We start from the raw sequence: 17,579 nt of genomic DNA, 5'->3' as shown, positions 1-17,579 counted from the left end.
TGTTCTGGTTATTTTACAACCATCATAATATCACATGGTTAATATGTTTTTCTTCAAAATGTATACTAATTTATATTTATTAATCCTGCTTTAATATATTGTACGTATAACTGTCTCGTCATGGCGATTATCTGAAACGGCGCAACTCTTATTTTCTTTTTTTTGAGCATATATCTTATTTTTCTGATTTCTGGTTGTCATTCGTTATTTTGCTTACGAATATCTTTGCACGTGCGTTTCTTTTAGAGCGATCATATCATATTTTAAACGCTTTTATATATTAACGAGAAAAATAAATTAATAACGACGTGCAATGTGCGTATATTGTGAACTTTATGAACAAAACGCGTTTATTCTTATGCTTATACACTGTGTTACATTCATTGCTGCAGTGCAAAAATATACAAAACACTATTTCGCGCTCGAATAAACCACGTGAATGTGCATTGCATTGTGTACACGCAGTGTATGACACGTTTAAAGCTTACGACCTATTAAAAAAAAACTAGAACACAATTACGTCAAAACACGCACGGGAAACAGTTTTGACGAAACTTTTGCTCCTCAACGGTTCCGACTGAGATACTATTCAATATTTATTTAGTATCTCGTCCTGTATGTATGAATTGTGATGATGCAATGACGCGATGGGCGCCACCAGTATACTGCAGTTAAAACAGTAATGCACAATGCGTCTAGTGTCTATACTCTATTATGTGCATTAACTATTTATTATTATTGTCAATTATTACGTACGTAAAAACAAACTAAGCACGTGCAACGTACAATACTATAGTGTCGTTGGCAAACATTTCAATTGGGTGAAGGAGGATTTTTTTTAAATTTTACTATTATAGCTTAATAATTCGTAAAATATTATGAGCTATGACGCAATGAAGTAGTATACAATTTATATAGGACATGGTTTTTACGGTGTATAATGTTTATTAGTTATTGTAGATACAAAACAAATTTTAGTTCAATTTTTGCTGTGCTCAAAGTTTAATTAATAGCGTATATAATAATTTATTACAGTTGGTACTTTTCGTGACAATTATTCAATTAAAATTTGAAACTTGTTAGGGAGGCAGCAATCTGCAGTACCCCATTTATTCAACTATGTATAAGATTGCACGTGCATGTTTTTAAACGTTGTCATATATTATCAAACATGATATGTGACCATACAGTTTAAATAGGTTAAGTAAATTACCAACAATACGATTGAAATTTTGAATGTTTTAGCATACATATTATGCACTCGTAACATGTATATTTTTAACGATTTTATTTTTTTCGTTAACAGTTGTTTTACAGGCGCTTTTTTAAATCCATTTGGCACAATAATTTTTCCCAAGTTTTGATCCAATTCAATGATTTCAGACATTTTGTAATCGATTCTTTATTAAAATGTTACTTTATAAACCTTTAGAATTTGTTTGATTAATTAATTGGAAAATTGTTAAACGTAGTTTGTATGAAATTAAAATACATCATTGATACGTTCTTTAAAAATATAACTTTGAAGATCCAAAAGTTTGGCAGTAAGTATTGTGATAATTGTACGACCAGAATAAACTCGTATAGTCTTATCTAATTTTTCCATGATGCTAACGCGAAATTAGGCACACATTAACTCATTATTGAATACATTTTAAGGGCGATAGTATTAAATACTTCTTCTAATTAATAACCGAGGACAACACTGTCGATTCATTTTATTGTATTTTATTCACGCTCGCACTAAAATAAAATCTATAACCTGAAATAAAGAGGTAGGTATACAATTTGCGTGACGTGACATTTGCAGCTGAAACTTCAACTTTGACGTGTGACTTGATCGTTGCGTCTCCTGTACACTGTATTAATAGGTTAACACTAAGAAATTATAATATTGTTTTCTACGGTGGGCGTGAGACTGAAAGAAAGAGATACCTACTGACGGGTATGTATCGCGTGAAAAGACTGTAACGATGCAGCCACCGCCTTTGGACGACATCCAAAAGTCGAATAGAGTTATGTGGCACAATATATTGTGTATTAAAATTATTGTTATTATGATCCGTAATAATATACTATGAGATTTTTTTTTTACTGGTAGACTTTAATTTTAATGTTTATTGTTAAAATGTGGAGAGGGGTTTATGTATTCTAATTATCATAATTCACCGTGCACTTTTCCTCTATTCGCTTGAACATAACTTTTGTATTATGTAAAATAAAATAAATTGTTTGTTCATTACATAAATTTTTCAGAAAAAATTGTATCCTTAAAACGTGGGTTTTTATCTTTTAAGAAAAAATATTATATTCATAAGCTTATTAAACAAAGTTATGAGTAGACTGGATTTATTTATAATCATGCTGAACAAACATACAATTTAATATGAAATTATACTTTAAAATCATAATTCATATATTTTATTTATTTAAGCCTTATCAACCCGTTGAGAAAATTAAAAAAAGTTTTAAATAATACAATAATAGTTAATTATTATTTTGAAATTTATAATTTTAATGTATCAAGTATCAACATTTTTACTAATTTCGTTTTCCATTTTTGTTGAAACTTTAAATAAAATTTAGAAAAAAATTGTTTTTTTTTTTTTAACTTTATGATAAAACTGAAATTCTATTTTTGTTGTTTATTATATATTTATACATACTATTTTTTTTTAAATATTTTCCTCTTTACAATAATAATTATATCAGTAGGTATTTTAGTATTTTATTAATATTCGGTTATTGTTATTATTAAATAGTAGAATTTTTCCCCATTCAGTGGCTATTGTTAATAAAATTGTCTCTTTTATGGTATTTACGCAACGACAAGTAAAGATTTATAACAACTTTAAATAAAATGATTTCATTTTTAATTAATTAGTTTAAACTTGTTGAATTAGTGTTAATTATTAGTTTGCCCTTAAATCAGACGGACAAATGTATCAACTGTAACAATACTTTAAAAGGATCTATATACATTATTGTTGTTTGTATTTATATTAGGTACAATTTATTATTTAATATAGGTACGTATTAGATGTATAATAGTATTTTTATTGTTGTCATTATAACATGATATTAAATATTAATATTAATAACGTAATAAAAGTTAATAGAGGTTCATATTATACTAACGAATCAAACTTCTATAAAGTATATTACACAATAATCAATTAAAATTTAATTAAATTTAATATTTTAAATATTACATGTTATTATTAATAGTGTCAAAAAATAAAATGTTGAGAAATAAATTAGAAAAATAATTATGGATAAATTAGTCAACCCTCAACACGACCCCATAGTTTTTTTTTTTTTTTTTTAATCGTAAATCCCCACTTACATTAACACACTAAAATAATTAGCCATCTGCATAGGTACCTAATGTTATCTGCTACGAATCATAAATATTATGTACAATAAATTTCGATTGTGATTTTTGTATTATCGTTATAACTTATAATTAGTATAACGATCTGTGTATATTATTATCAATACTATTATCGCATGGAACAATTTTCAACCATATCTCGTAGGTGTAATTAATGATAATAATTCAATACACTGTCGCATTGTCAACGTATTCCGTATAGTCTAGTATATGATTAACAGTCTATCAGTTACCTTAGTATACTTAAAAGTTAAAAATATTTAAATATTCCTTCATTATGTGGTTATTAAATTATTTGTAATATCGTTTTACTGAAAAATATTACTTATTTTGGCGAATAACAAGAAAATTCACAATACGGACATCGATATAAGTACGGAATATGGTAATAGTGTTATTATACCTATATACTGTACCTTTATAGTGTACATAGGTTAGTAATCAACGAAACCGGGTTGTGAATATAATATTTCATTTGAGCGTCATTTGAACGACTAAGTCGGATAAACGTTAATTTTGAAAAATAACAACTCACGTTTAACCCAACCCAAGTTTATAAGAATTTCGCCGTCGGTCACCTGTAATATTTCTTATGATCGTGTTTCGCAGGTAATTCCGGTTTCACACAACGCATAGTGCAACGGGCGCCGTTTTTAAGCAATGACATCATTGTGTACCTACGCGTGAGCGTAATAATATTTAATCTCATTCAATCGCGCGGGCGTGAACCTGAAACTTTTAAATGCCCTGCAGAGGTATAAAACATTGGTAAACGAATTATTATATGCTTAGTGTAAAGATGTGAAGGCTATTTTTAGATAAAGGATGCTACACCAAATTGCCTGTACTTAATTGAGTCCTTTCTATACATCATAAACATAAAGTAAAGTTCATTTCTTACATCAAGGAATAAATAAAAAATGTAAATTTAATTTTGAATTTTTATGTTTTTAAGTCATTTTTAAATAAGAATAGATAAAAATGATAAACATTTAGTTAACATTCATTCTAAAGCAGAGGCGGCCAAACAGTCGGTCGCGGACCATTTCAAAGTTGATCATGTTAGAATTTATTTTTAGGGCCACGCGCCCTATATGTTTCTTAATAATTATAGTTATATTCAATAATAACAAAAATTTTCTATGGAAGTCGATTCTCAAAGGTGAAGTATATTTTTAGTAGATCATGAACTCAAAAAAAGTTTGGCCACCCCGGTTCTTAAAGAATAAAATTAATATTTATTATTGTTGACACGTGTAGACACTAAATATAAACATGCATACAACAGAAATTGTACCTATACTAATTTTTTGGAAATAATTTTCAGGGTACAAATATGATAGGAAAACTAGAAGATGATGAAAATATTATGAATAATAAATACTTAAGAATAATAATTTATAAAAATATAATTAAACAAATGTCTACGAAGTCAAAAATAATTTTAAGAGCATTTTTTAGTGCATTTTTAAAAAAAATTCTGTCATTAGCGCATTAAATCGTATTTTTTAAGGTAGGAATTTTTCTTGTTTTTTAGAACGTTCAAATCCGTTCCCTAGTTATTATATGTATATCCTGATAAATGATATTATAAAATATAAAGTTCTTTACAAACGAAATTTTACTTAATAATATGATCCTGAGATATTATACTAGATAACCCAACCTTTTTTTGTTTGAAGTATATTATAATAGGTATACAATATTAATTATGGCATACCTACGACTAAAGAAGATAGGTACCTCTTGTGCAGAGGAAATACTACTGTACTAGGCGAACACTGAACACAAAAAGTGTAGAAATGGCCATCTACCCCATTTCAATGACCACTTAAAAATACACGTATCAATATAAAGTCGGTGCACTTATGATTATTGTTGCAGTCTGTCGATCACCGAATGGAATACATAAATTGTCACGCCGAAGGTTGAGTGTCAGTGATCACACCTACAACGAAGCACCGCACGTCATCTAAATATGCGTTGTTTTTACAGCTGAGATTTACGGGTACGTTTAAGAATTGAAAGATAATATTACTTTATGTTTAGATGTGTTCATAAGATCATGTTTTTATGTTATATAATGATGGTTGGCGGAAAATCAGTTTCACACGATAATAAAGCCGTCATAGGACAATCGCTTATTATTATTTTATCTGTTTATAATATATATATTATGCAACAATGCAGAATTTATTGTGGCACTGAGTTATGTTAAAAATTGCAATGAAATGCACGTGATAGCTGTAGATAGACAATATTTAGAAGAAGGCGGTGATTGAGTTATTGTTTCCGTGTTCCGTCCACACATAATATTATTATCTATATTTTACACGCACGACAATAGTTAATAAATACCAAAGCACACAACAGTTTATTAAACTATGGAGAATTTAAATTTTTCAAATCGTTTCGTTTCGATGTAGGTACTTATATTATGTGTACATTAACGGAATTGTACACATTTTCAAATCTTAAGTTATAGGTACGTGTATTATGTTACATATATATTGTGCTGACATACTGTCCGTTGTTCATATTTCTTTTGAAATTTTAATAACATACAACGCAAGTTCGATAATATTATAAGATAATATTATCATATTCAATTTTAATGAAAGTTTATGAAGGATAGAATATTAGAATTAATATTAATTGATGTCTAGAAATGAGTAAAAAAAATAATAATCATTGACTCTTTTCCTTTTTTAATCTTAAAAATAAATAAATCTACATAATATAACTATTTGAAAATTATTAATATAATGCACAATTTACTCATTATTAAATATTAGTTTTTTTTCCTCGCATTTTAAATGTTGAATTCTATGCTTAAATTTAACAATAAAACAAAAATAATTTGCGTGTTTAAAATAACATCCTGTATTCACTATTATCTAAATAATAGTACTTAAATAAATTTAAAAAATTGCAACTTCGCATAATACGACAGATGGTGTTTTAGTTAAGTATCAAGTGGTTATTATAAGTTGTTTATTAAGTGTAGGTTTATATAGTGTAGTTCAAGTATGCACATTTTAGGATTCGGAGATAACAACCTGAATATATGTATTGCCAAAATTTGACTTTGCTAACCATGCATGACCTAATCACAATGTGCCAAGTCTTGTTGTCACTATTATTTGTGTGAAATTTATGTCCAGAAAGGTGCCAAATATTTAGAATTTTATCAAATTGTTAATTTTATACTAACAATTTGAGAACAAAAATTACGAATTTAGTGGTGAGAGAACTAAAACAATGAAATCACTTTAAAAATCTTACTTCAAATCAATATCCAATAATTTAAATATATTATGAATTGTCATCTACAACTGAAAGGTTATACAAAATATTATAAAATGTATGTCATATACGTGTTTATTGATCAGTGATTAATCATTATCTATTGTGACAACTACAGATCATAAAAGTATAAATAATATAATATTTGATGTAAAGAAACATATAGAAATATTTATAACTAATAAAAATTTACCTAAATTAAAACAGAACCTTACTCTAAAGCGCTTCAAGTAATGTTTCACTTTATCACACAAAAGTCAAACAAATCTTAAGAAATAATATTTTCAACAATATATAATTTAGTTATACAATTAATAACTGCAATGGTGGTTTTATTATTAACGTGAAGTATGTATAATATAAACATTAAACATAATATTATGATTTATCTATCCGGAGAGGGTGATAGATAAGGAGTTCTCTTCAATGACTTTTTAGTTTTTAAAATCAAACATTGCAAATGTTTTCTCAATGTATATTAAATATAAATATTAAATCTTGCCACTCCTCACTCGAAAAGGTCTTTTCGAATATATTATGTAATATTTCAACTCGTTTGAATTTTAATTTAGTTACATCAGTATTTTCAATACTAAATCATCTGATTAACAATTTTTAGTAAAACGGGTAGTTCTAAACGGGAAAAAACGAAGTTTGTATCACTGAACAGCCAGTAAACGGTAAAAAAGTCTCCGTAAATAACATCATATGAGAAAACATGATTATACTTACGTAATTATTAAACATATAAAACAATATGATTACAATTAAAAATAATAATTAGGAACGTACAATTATGTTTTTTCATATGATTTTTTTAACGGAGACTTTTTTTCTTGCATTGGAACAGCCATTCATACTGGCCACTCGTTATAAACAGCATAAATATCTAAATATTTAAAAATATTATATAAATAACTAGATGGATAACTATCTATAGGTATAATTGAAAAATCCAAAAATTAGAATTTAAATAAATTCATACGTATTAAACAATAAAATGGGCTAGAGCATGCAAGAACCATGTGTGTGTTTATGTATTGTAATAATATGGGTACGTCATTCAGGTGTGTGTGTAGGAAAGGTCGGGGATAGAATTAGGATACCTAACGCAAAATACAGTGTAGGTATAATCCATCAGCTGCGTTTGATTGCGAGCCAATAGTAGAAAATAATCATATAAGGCAGTGTATCACTATATAATGTTATTGATTAGTATTGTTATCGTAACACGTTGGGTATACCTATCAGCGAAATACATTTATAAATATAGGTATATACGTCTTGTAATAATATTATGCTCAACGCGTCACACGAGAGAATATTATAATAACGATAATTTATTGTTTAGGCCTTTTATATTGACGGTGAATGATGTCACACGATCAGAGACGAGAAGAATACTGAAATCAAACGATGGATTTCTATAGGTCGCTGCAATATAATATTATCACCATAGTGTCATACGCGTAGGTACGTATTTAAAATATAGACATAGATACGACTCGGGTATCCAATACGTATTATTATATTAAACTCGCACGAGTACATGACTCACGCGGATTGTAGACCACAAGGTACGTAATAATTTAAGAACGTTTTAGAATAATAATTATTTTGTCGATTTAAAAAATAAAATACTATCAAAACCTTTTTTGCTCTAAATTTTAATACAAATATTTATTGTCATAACACTTGGGATTTAGAATTTTTGAACCAGCACCTCAATACTAATTTGCTTTATCTTTTACCCTAGCTCCATTTCATAAACAGGAGTACGTGTTTGAATATTATGAGGTTGATAAATAATTAATAAATTTTGATAAATTACATCGATGGCATACGAATAAAACATGTGTATGTAAAAAAGTAGGCATATTGATACAACTTGTACATCGTTTAATTTTTTCAATTATTTGATATTATCTAAAAAGGCTACTATATATAAATATACAATACACTATACTGAAAAATATATTATATGAAAATGCATAGCATGTTCTATATGTCTTTTTTGTATACAGCAGACGCAATTCCTAATTCAAGTTTACGATTACACAATCTTTATTTGTTTCCCTCTCTGTTCACTCCATAATAACCCTATGATTTGTAGCATAAATTTAACTACCTATAGGTATCATGTATCATTTAATATATAAAAAACACTGCACTTAGTATAGGTACTACTTATGTCCTATTAATTGAACAATGTGACAACAGAATACCATATTAATAATATGGATTTTTTTTTCTTTCTATCAGTGTCTCCAAAAACCGGACATACATATTACCTATACTATGTAGATGATTGTTTCCTTCATCACTTTACATCTTCAATGCTATTCTTATTTTACTATACAAAGGTTTTCGTATAAATATATGTAAGACATCTTTCAACTTGATATTTAATAATCCGTTGTTTATAAAAGCTATAAAAACTGCGGATAACAAAAAGCGCATTTATTGAATTCGCTGTAAGTGATATGAATCAACTACCACAAAAGGGTCCTAGAGCACAGACGCATACACTAATAAACTTCGGACTAAAGAAAAATTAACAGTTTTGAGATATTTAGACAGTCTGAACTCTTTTAATGTGCACATAACAGAGCCAAGCTACTTGTAAGCTCGGCAATAGATAATCTCAATGTGAGGACAAAAGTGTAAATCCGCACTGAAAAGAACACTTAAGTCGTTATTACTTGTAACTCTATCAATCGCTAAACCATTGAAAGTGTATAGATAATCGATTGTCACACGGAACCTGGAAAAGGACATAGAATTGCATTTAATAGTATTAAATTGAAGGACAAGAGTGCTAAACCTCTAAAGATTCTGAAAGGCAACACAATCAGCTTCAGATTCGACTTAACGGAAAAGTTTCAAATCGTCTGAAAACATGAGGAATTTACAGTTAAGAACAGTTAATTCTATTTACAATTAAATATAGAAAAAAGTAGTGGAGATATAAGTGACCACCCAATGAAACAGTGACAAATCCAAGCGCTTTGATCTACTGTACTCGATCGAACAGGTTCGATTTAAGCCAGTATAAGATAGTCTCACCAAAACCAGACTTATTGAGAAAATCCATTAGGATAGCGTGATCGATACTGTCAAATGCTTTCGTAAAATCAGGGAAAACCGCGTCAACCTGGGAGCGATATTCAAATACCCCAAGGACAAAATTATAAAAAATAATTAGGTTTGATAAGGTGGAACGACCCGTTCTAATATCATATAATATGCGTGTATTAAATATTATTATATATTTATACACGTCTGCGCGTTACAATTTACAACAGTCAAAAGAAGGTGGAAAGGAAAATAAAACAATACAGTCTAACGTGATAAAATTTTAATATTTTACCACGAGTGTTGAGATTTTGTAATTGTATCATAATCATAAGTAAAATAATAGACAATTTATAAACTCTCTGGGGATTTACAATTTTAATATCATAACATAATTATTGTTAATTTCGTGGTGGAATGTTTTTTTATACATTTACTTTTTGAATCACGACCACTCCCATAACTGTTAATTGTCCATATAAGACCACAAGTATACACATATAAATTCACCTAATTAATAACTATTGGTAGCTCTTATCATATGATCTTGTGTTTTTTTAAAAATACCAATTATTAACTTACTTTAATTAAATATTATTATGTTCGCTATTTTTTACACATACACACGAGCGGGCACGCACACCATGAGTCACAAAATATAATATTATAGTGTCTATGTTGATACATCCATTTATTTTTTATTTAATCTTATTTGATTCGTTGAAGTATAAAAAATCATATTTTACACTATTTTCTGTTAAATAATTTACGTAATGTATGTGTGGTAACTTAGTTAAACATTGCAAGAGTATAACAATGATTTATAACTTTTGGAAACCATCAATGCCAAAGAGTTTAATATTGTCAATGAAGAAAAATTAATTTTTTTTTTTTGAGAAGCTTTCAACTCAAACAAGTTTAATTTTATAACTGGCATCTGTCTCGAATTCCTCTCCAATGCTATACTTTTTCCGAAAAAACTCATCATTAATCATTTTTAACTTCAAATTATGATAATGTGATATATGTATATATATATATATATATATATATTTAATATTTATAACATTACATTATACGCGTAATAATTATTGAATTAAAAAATTGGTCTACACGATTTTAAAATATTGTTGGCAATAAAAATAAAAATAATACATTTTTAATACATATGACGATTTTTTAATGTTGCCTTTAAAATTTTTCCACTTAAACAACTATCGGCACTCGCGGTTGTAGTATAACCACGCATTATTATAGTATTATTCTTATATCCTCTCTTTCTGTCTAATGCTAAAAAGCTTTTACTGTAGTCTTACAATAAATAATGATTATTATGTGGTAAACATTAAACACTACCAGACGTTTAGCACACTCGAGACGTTTTGATAAAAAAAATTCCTACGTGGCAATAATAAAGAAAAAACTTATGTGCATACCGATCCCGATTAATAAATAATATGCACGTCTATATAAAATGCATTTTAATGCCAAAATACAATGTTAAAAATCTATTGGTGGACACGTGGTATTGCAATGCTAGGTCATTAGCTATATTGTTTATAAAATAAAGTATCGAGTGTGCAGTTATGCTGCAGTTTAATCGACACTCATACATCGAAAAATAGCATTCTGCATTTCCGATGTTACAGGTCACGATAAATTATTGCATGTAGTTATCTGCACTACAGAGTTATTTTTGGTATCTATTTATTCGCTCAATCAATCATTATATTTTAATGTAAACAAAACACCAACATCAACCTCAATAACAAATCAGTCCAAAAATATATTACAAAACGTAAAAACACATTACAATATTTTACTCGTACAGATGCTAGTATAGTATATTACGCTTTTAAATTTTATCAAACATTCTGATACGTAGTCACTAATTTTCACATAAATATTATATTATATGCACTCGGTAACTCAAAACGGCAACACTATATAAGATTTATTGGAAATACGTATAACGTGGTTATTTTTGAACTTTGGGCCGATTCACCCATATTTCTATAAATCTGCAATAAATTAGCCCCGCTAGAATTTGTTTGATACATTTTAAATGTTTTCACTCGGAATGCTCGTTGTATAACATATTAATATGTCTATGGTGTGTGAGGTTTCGTAATACGGAAACAAAATATGTTGTTACACAAAATCGACAATGTCATATATAATTATAGATAATTATTATTCTGCAGTACACCATTTAATAGGTACTATTATCATATGTGCCGTTTATATGCACTCAATTAACACGTTCAATAATTTATGTTTGTAATATAAAAATGGTAATTTATAATACTAAAAGAAAAACAAAACTGTACAGTAAGACATTGTTATTATTTTTTAGCTTAATCGATAATTTTCATGATATTTTTTTAGCTCATGATTAGATTTTGAATTCAACAATGTGTGGTTTTTAAGGTTTTTTAATGATTTTAAAATCCAAAATCCCTTAAAGTTATTTGTTTACAAGTTTCATAATTTTATAAAAATTCTCCACAATACTTATAAATAGTCTTGAATATATTTGCCATTTTACATATTATAAAATATCTATGTGTATTGCACTAATCGATGTTCTTACAGGTAATTATATTATTTTCTTTATAATTTAGTCAGGTATATAAATATATAAATTATGGCCATTTTAAAATAATTAATAATAATTTATTATGTACCTACTATTGGCGTTTTTACTTAAAACTACGATTTATATTTAATTACTTTTATTCTTGTATTTGAGATGAATCCCAATATTCCTGTAAATAAAGTTACAAGATTTATAGATTTTTTCCTGAAATTTATTGATAAATTGGCAGTTAAAAATTATTTTATAAAATGATTTTTTTTTTTTTCAAACAATACCTATATCATGTCTAAACTTTATTATTATTTCATATATATCTATATATAACTAAATACTTGTGTTATCAATATTTTATTTATAATTTGAATTCAAAAAGATAATGGTTTAGATTGTTTTATTTTTATTATTACAGTTATAATTTAATTGAAATAATTCACTTTTGATAACACTATTTTGTATTACATATAGATAAATACCTATCTTAAAATATAAGCATATTGCATTTAGACAACCTGAACAGATATTGTGAAACACGATGAAATGTGAAAACTTACGAGTTTAATAAATCAATCACTATATATGAATAGACGAGCTTGTAAATGTGTACGTGCGTCGTGCATGCGTGTCTTTGTCAGACCAAACAAAATTAAAAGTTATATTAATTTAAAATATTTTTCTTGTTAAGTGTCATATTGTACGTAATATAGTATTATAATGATTAATACTGGGAATGAATATAACACGTATTATTGGCTAATTAACATTGGTATACATCAATAATAATCACTAGGTATAAATTTAAAAAGAAAATAAAACTAAAAAATATAAAAAATCAAGTACTTATATAATCTACATTTATATAGTCTTAAGTGTAAATTCTTATTTTCCATATTTATTTTAGGCTATTAATTACTTTAATATTACGCACGATTATTTATAAAACATTAGTAAACTTTAGAATTTACAATATTTACATAATATGTATTTTAATATAAATAATTTCTGTTTTCAAAGTTTAATACTATTGCCGTGATATTAATAGTATTGCTACATTTGAGATACTACTGAGTTTAATAAATAAATTGTGCAATCCATCATTCATTATTATTTGAAAGTATATAATATGTATAATATTGTATATAAGTATAATAAATTAATAATATAAAGTGTTTTATTTAACTAAATTTTGGGTAGTCCAGCGACTCCAGCGGGACGAATATATTATGCCCATGTAGCCATTGAAAAACTATGTTTTCATCAAATTATGTCTTTAAAATATACATGCAATGAAACTTAACTATATATAGAGTATATTTAATTGTTTATGCTTTAGTTTATGATGGGGTAAAGTGTTATACGAGGTGTTATAGCATGCAAATTCAATAATACAAAAAGAAAATATATTTATTTTATTTATTAATTATAAAATACTTATTATATAAAGATACTATTGACACTACTTAATAGTGCACAATTCTTTCAAAATTATTAAAAAAAAAAAATTGTGTAGTTAAACAAAATTAATAATAATAGAATAGGTATGTTGGCTAAATTCAATAAGTGAGACGGTTACTTTGCGTACCGATTCAAAGGTAGAGAGCTAATAAAAAAAAATATAATATCAGTTAGTTAAGTCCAGACAGTTTACTCGGAGTTAACAAATAATATAATATTTAGTTCCAAGAGTAAAAAACAATACACTCGACCACAAAGTGACAAGCGTCATTAGCTTGCGACATTTATATTTTCTAAATAATAAATAATAATTTTATTAAAATATATTCATCTTACTTAACACAATATACAATATTATACACAGTATAATAAAGTAGACAGTAGTTAGACAATCTCAATATGTTTGTCTACTAAATCATCAAATCGAGAAATATTTATGTTTATGTCTCATAGGTACATGAACTGCGCGTGGGCCATACCTTGATATAGGTTGCCAAGTGACAACATTATTATAGAAAAGATTGTCAATACCAGAAGCGAAGCGTCATAGGAGACCATGAGGTAATGTCTACCCACTTGAATACAGACATATAATTTAGTTTTATTATATTTAAATAAAATATTTCTTTTATAAACTCGATTGTTAGAATATAAAATACATTCCCGGCCGCGCGCGCCAGCCAATCAATCCAGTAAACATCCAAAAACAGTATAAAAATAAACATGAGACAATGTCGAATCTATCTCATTCTGCCAAGTGCAGTTTGCAAGGCAAATAGTGAGCGCGGGTGGTAGTAGTTATCGTTGCGATGTGAGACACGTCTCGTCGTTCATAATATATTTGTTTAATTTCATTTTGAAGAAATCGTTATTTACTCAATAAATTATCGATGTCGCGTTATCAACGTCATCGACGGCCACTTATTTGTTACCGTAGTTAGTTTTTAATTTACAGTAGTTTGTTTAGTTTTTTTGTGATAATGTATACCTATAAATATGAGTACCAATAATATTGATATTATTTATTAAATTTTTTCATTGTCTTACATATCCTTGACCTAAAGACTCGCGCCCGCTCGGTAGTGGCATCTGATAAATACATGTGAAAAATTCTATTCGCATACAATATTTTTCTAAAATTGTTTTTATATTAATTGTTGAACTGTTCTATCTCTCTCTTTTCTTCTCTCTCGCTATTGATTGTTATAGATGGACTAAGTTTAATACTCTCTTTTTAAGAAAAGGTTCTCAAACCACTGTCGCTGTTATCAGCCCATTTATTGACAAGTGCAACTTCATTTAAAAAAATATATTTAATTTATTTTGAGATTTAACCATACGCAATATAAAATTAACAGATAGATTTAATATTCATCTTCTATAACATCTAAACATATGAGAAATTATTTGTAGATTTCTCGTTTAAAAATAACTATTGTAGATTATTGGCTTTGTATTATTACACATTGTGACATTATTTCATTATATAAGTCCTAAAATTTTTTCTTAAACGCTATAAAATTTAAAATACCGGCACGGTAATAAATACAAATAAATAAATATAAACAAATAGGCAACAATACAAATAATACAACATCTTCATGTTGGTGAATTTTTTCTCAAGTAAAACATGTTGAGCTTGACAAAATAAGAGAATAACCCTGTAAACAATATCTATAACAAATTTTACATTTTTATAACAATTTACAAACAAATTTTTTTGGTATTATGTGTCTATTATGGTGATACGCTGCTATCTTTGAAGGCCAGATTCGTCATTATTTTTATAAATTATAACTTATGTTTTTACATAGTTTATAACTACAATACTATTTATAAGTTAAGAGTAAACATAAAAATTCACAAATGTATATAATATGCGTAAGTAGACAATTATGCATATATATATATATATAGGTAAATATTATTAAATGATACATTAATGTTTCTATGTATGTTTATTTACTGGGTAAAACTTCTGTTTCTTTTAAAATGTAAATTCCACTTTTTTACTAAAAATTATTCAGAAAATAAAATTTTTTTTAAATGTTGTTTCTTTCAAAATCAAAATTCGAGTTAGTTATTTTCGATATTTATCAAATATTATGTATTAATACAAGTTACGGTAATAGGTTTGGAAAATATGGAGCTATAATGATTTTAAAATTATAGTAATCAATATAAATTTATCATCAACATATTAAATTTCGTTAAAATAGTTCGAGTGTAGTATATATTGATTTAATTTTAACACTAAATCAATTTTATATTTTCTTATTAATTGCAATTTCTTACGTATTAACATTATTAAATAATTAAAAACATATATATATTATGTAGGTACCTGTTTAATGATTGGAAATAAAAATGGGGGTTGTCTTTTGAAAAACAGAAGTTTGAATCGTCGCAGGACATTCAAAAAGTAGTATTACATTACATATTTTTGATCACGGCGGTCAAACTATTTGCACGCTCAGAGAAAGAGTTAGTCGTCGTATAGATACTTAGTTATACCCAGATTTTATGATAAATCACAGAAAATAAAACAACAATACCCACGAATAATATACAGTATTATTATTTATCGTTGTAATATATTATTTTATTGTGTTTGGAGAAAAAATTATGCGCGTCGACATTTACTCGTATGATACCTTATAGTGATACTACCATATAAAAATAAAACAATATAATATTATATTATAATTCATAATAAATAAACGTCGAGGCGACGGATGCCCACGGCGCTCTGGTCGCGATTAAAAATAACGATACTGTAAGTTCGCATTACAATACTATGTTTTATATGCGATATCCACAATAATATATAATATTATAGTTACAAATTATTCGCAATTTTTTTTCACGTTTTTATTATTATTTCCACTGTATTTCCACTGTACGCACTGCATAATAAAATTATTATTAACATTATGTAATATGTACCTACAAATACGATCACATTGTGTTTTTACTCTCGCCCGCAATCATTATATTATCATATTATAATAATATATCATTATACTGTATAGGCAATAGCTTTAGCACATACCAACAACTTCGGTTCCAATAATTTAAATTTTAAAACATCCCGCAGCCATTTGTTTTTTCCACTCGAAAATAGTTGCATCGCGGTTTTACCTTTCCGTTGTTCACATGCATAACCTGCAGCAATAGAAGACGGTGCGATTCTACGATACCATCATAATATTATGCACCTCTTAATTCTCATTACAATAATATAATATAATAATATACATTATACAACAGGGCGATTATTTTATGGTGTACCTGCAAGCTATATAATTTTTTTTCAAAAAATTAAGATTTCTTTTTACTATAGGAGATGGACAAGACTTAGAATCCCTAATAATTTAGAAAATGATTGGTAATCGGTATAGTATTTGTATCAATATCAATAACCAATCTATGTACCTATATATAAAAAAAAAGTATACATTTTGAATTTCAGAGTTAGACAATTGATGAATTATTAGCACTTCACATAGAACGAACGATTTAGGAGAATTCAAATTTGAACAATGATTTAGAAATACTTCTGATACACATCCGGAAATAATTTTAAAAAATTATTTTGATGTTATAGAAAAAGAATATAATGTTTTAAAAAATTTTCGAATTATCAAATAGTGAAACTTTTGTATCTTTGTATACGATTTCCTATAGTTATTTATTTTTGTTATATATATATATGTACATATAGCTATTTAGGATACATATAATGTATAATAA

This window comes from Aphis gossypii, chromosome 1 (genome assembly GCF_020184175.1).
Source record: "Aphis gossypii isolate Hap1 chromosome 1, ASM2018417v2, whole genome shotgun sequence".
NCBI classification, from domain to species: domain Eukaryota; kingdom Metazoa; phylum Arthropoda; class Insecta; order Hemiptera; family Aphididae; genus Aphis; species Aphis gossypii.
The sequence above is the reverse complement of the archived record's forward strand: the minus strand, read 5'-3'. Positions refer to the sequence as shown.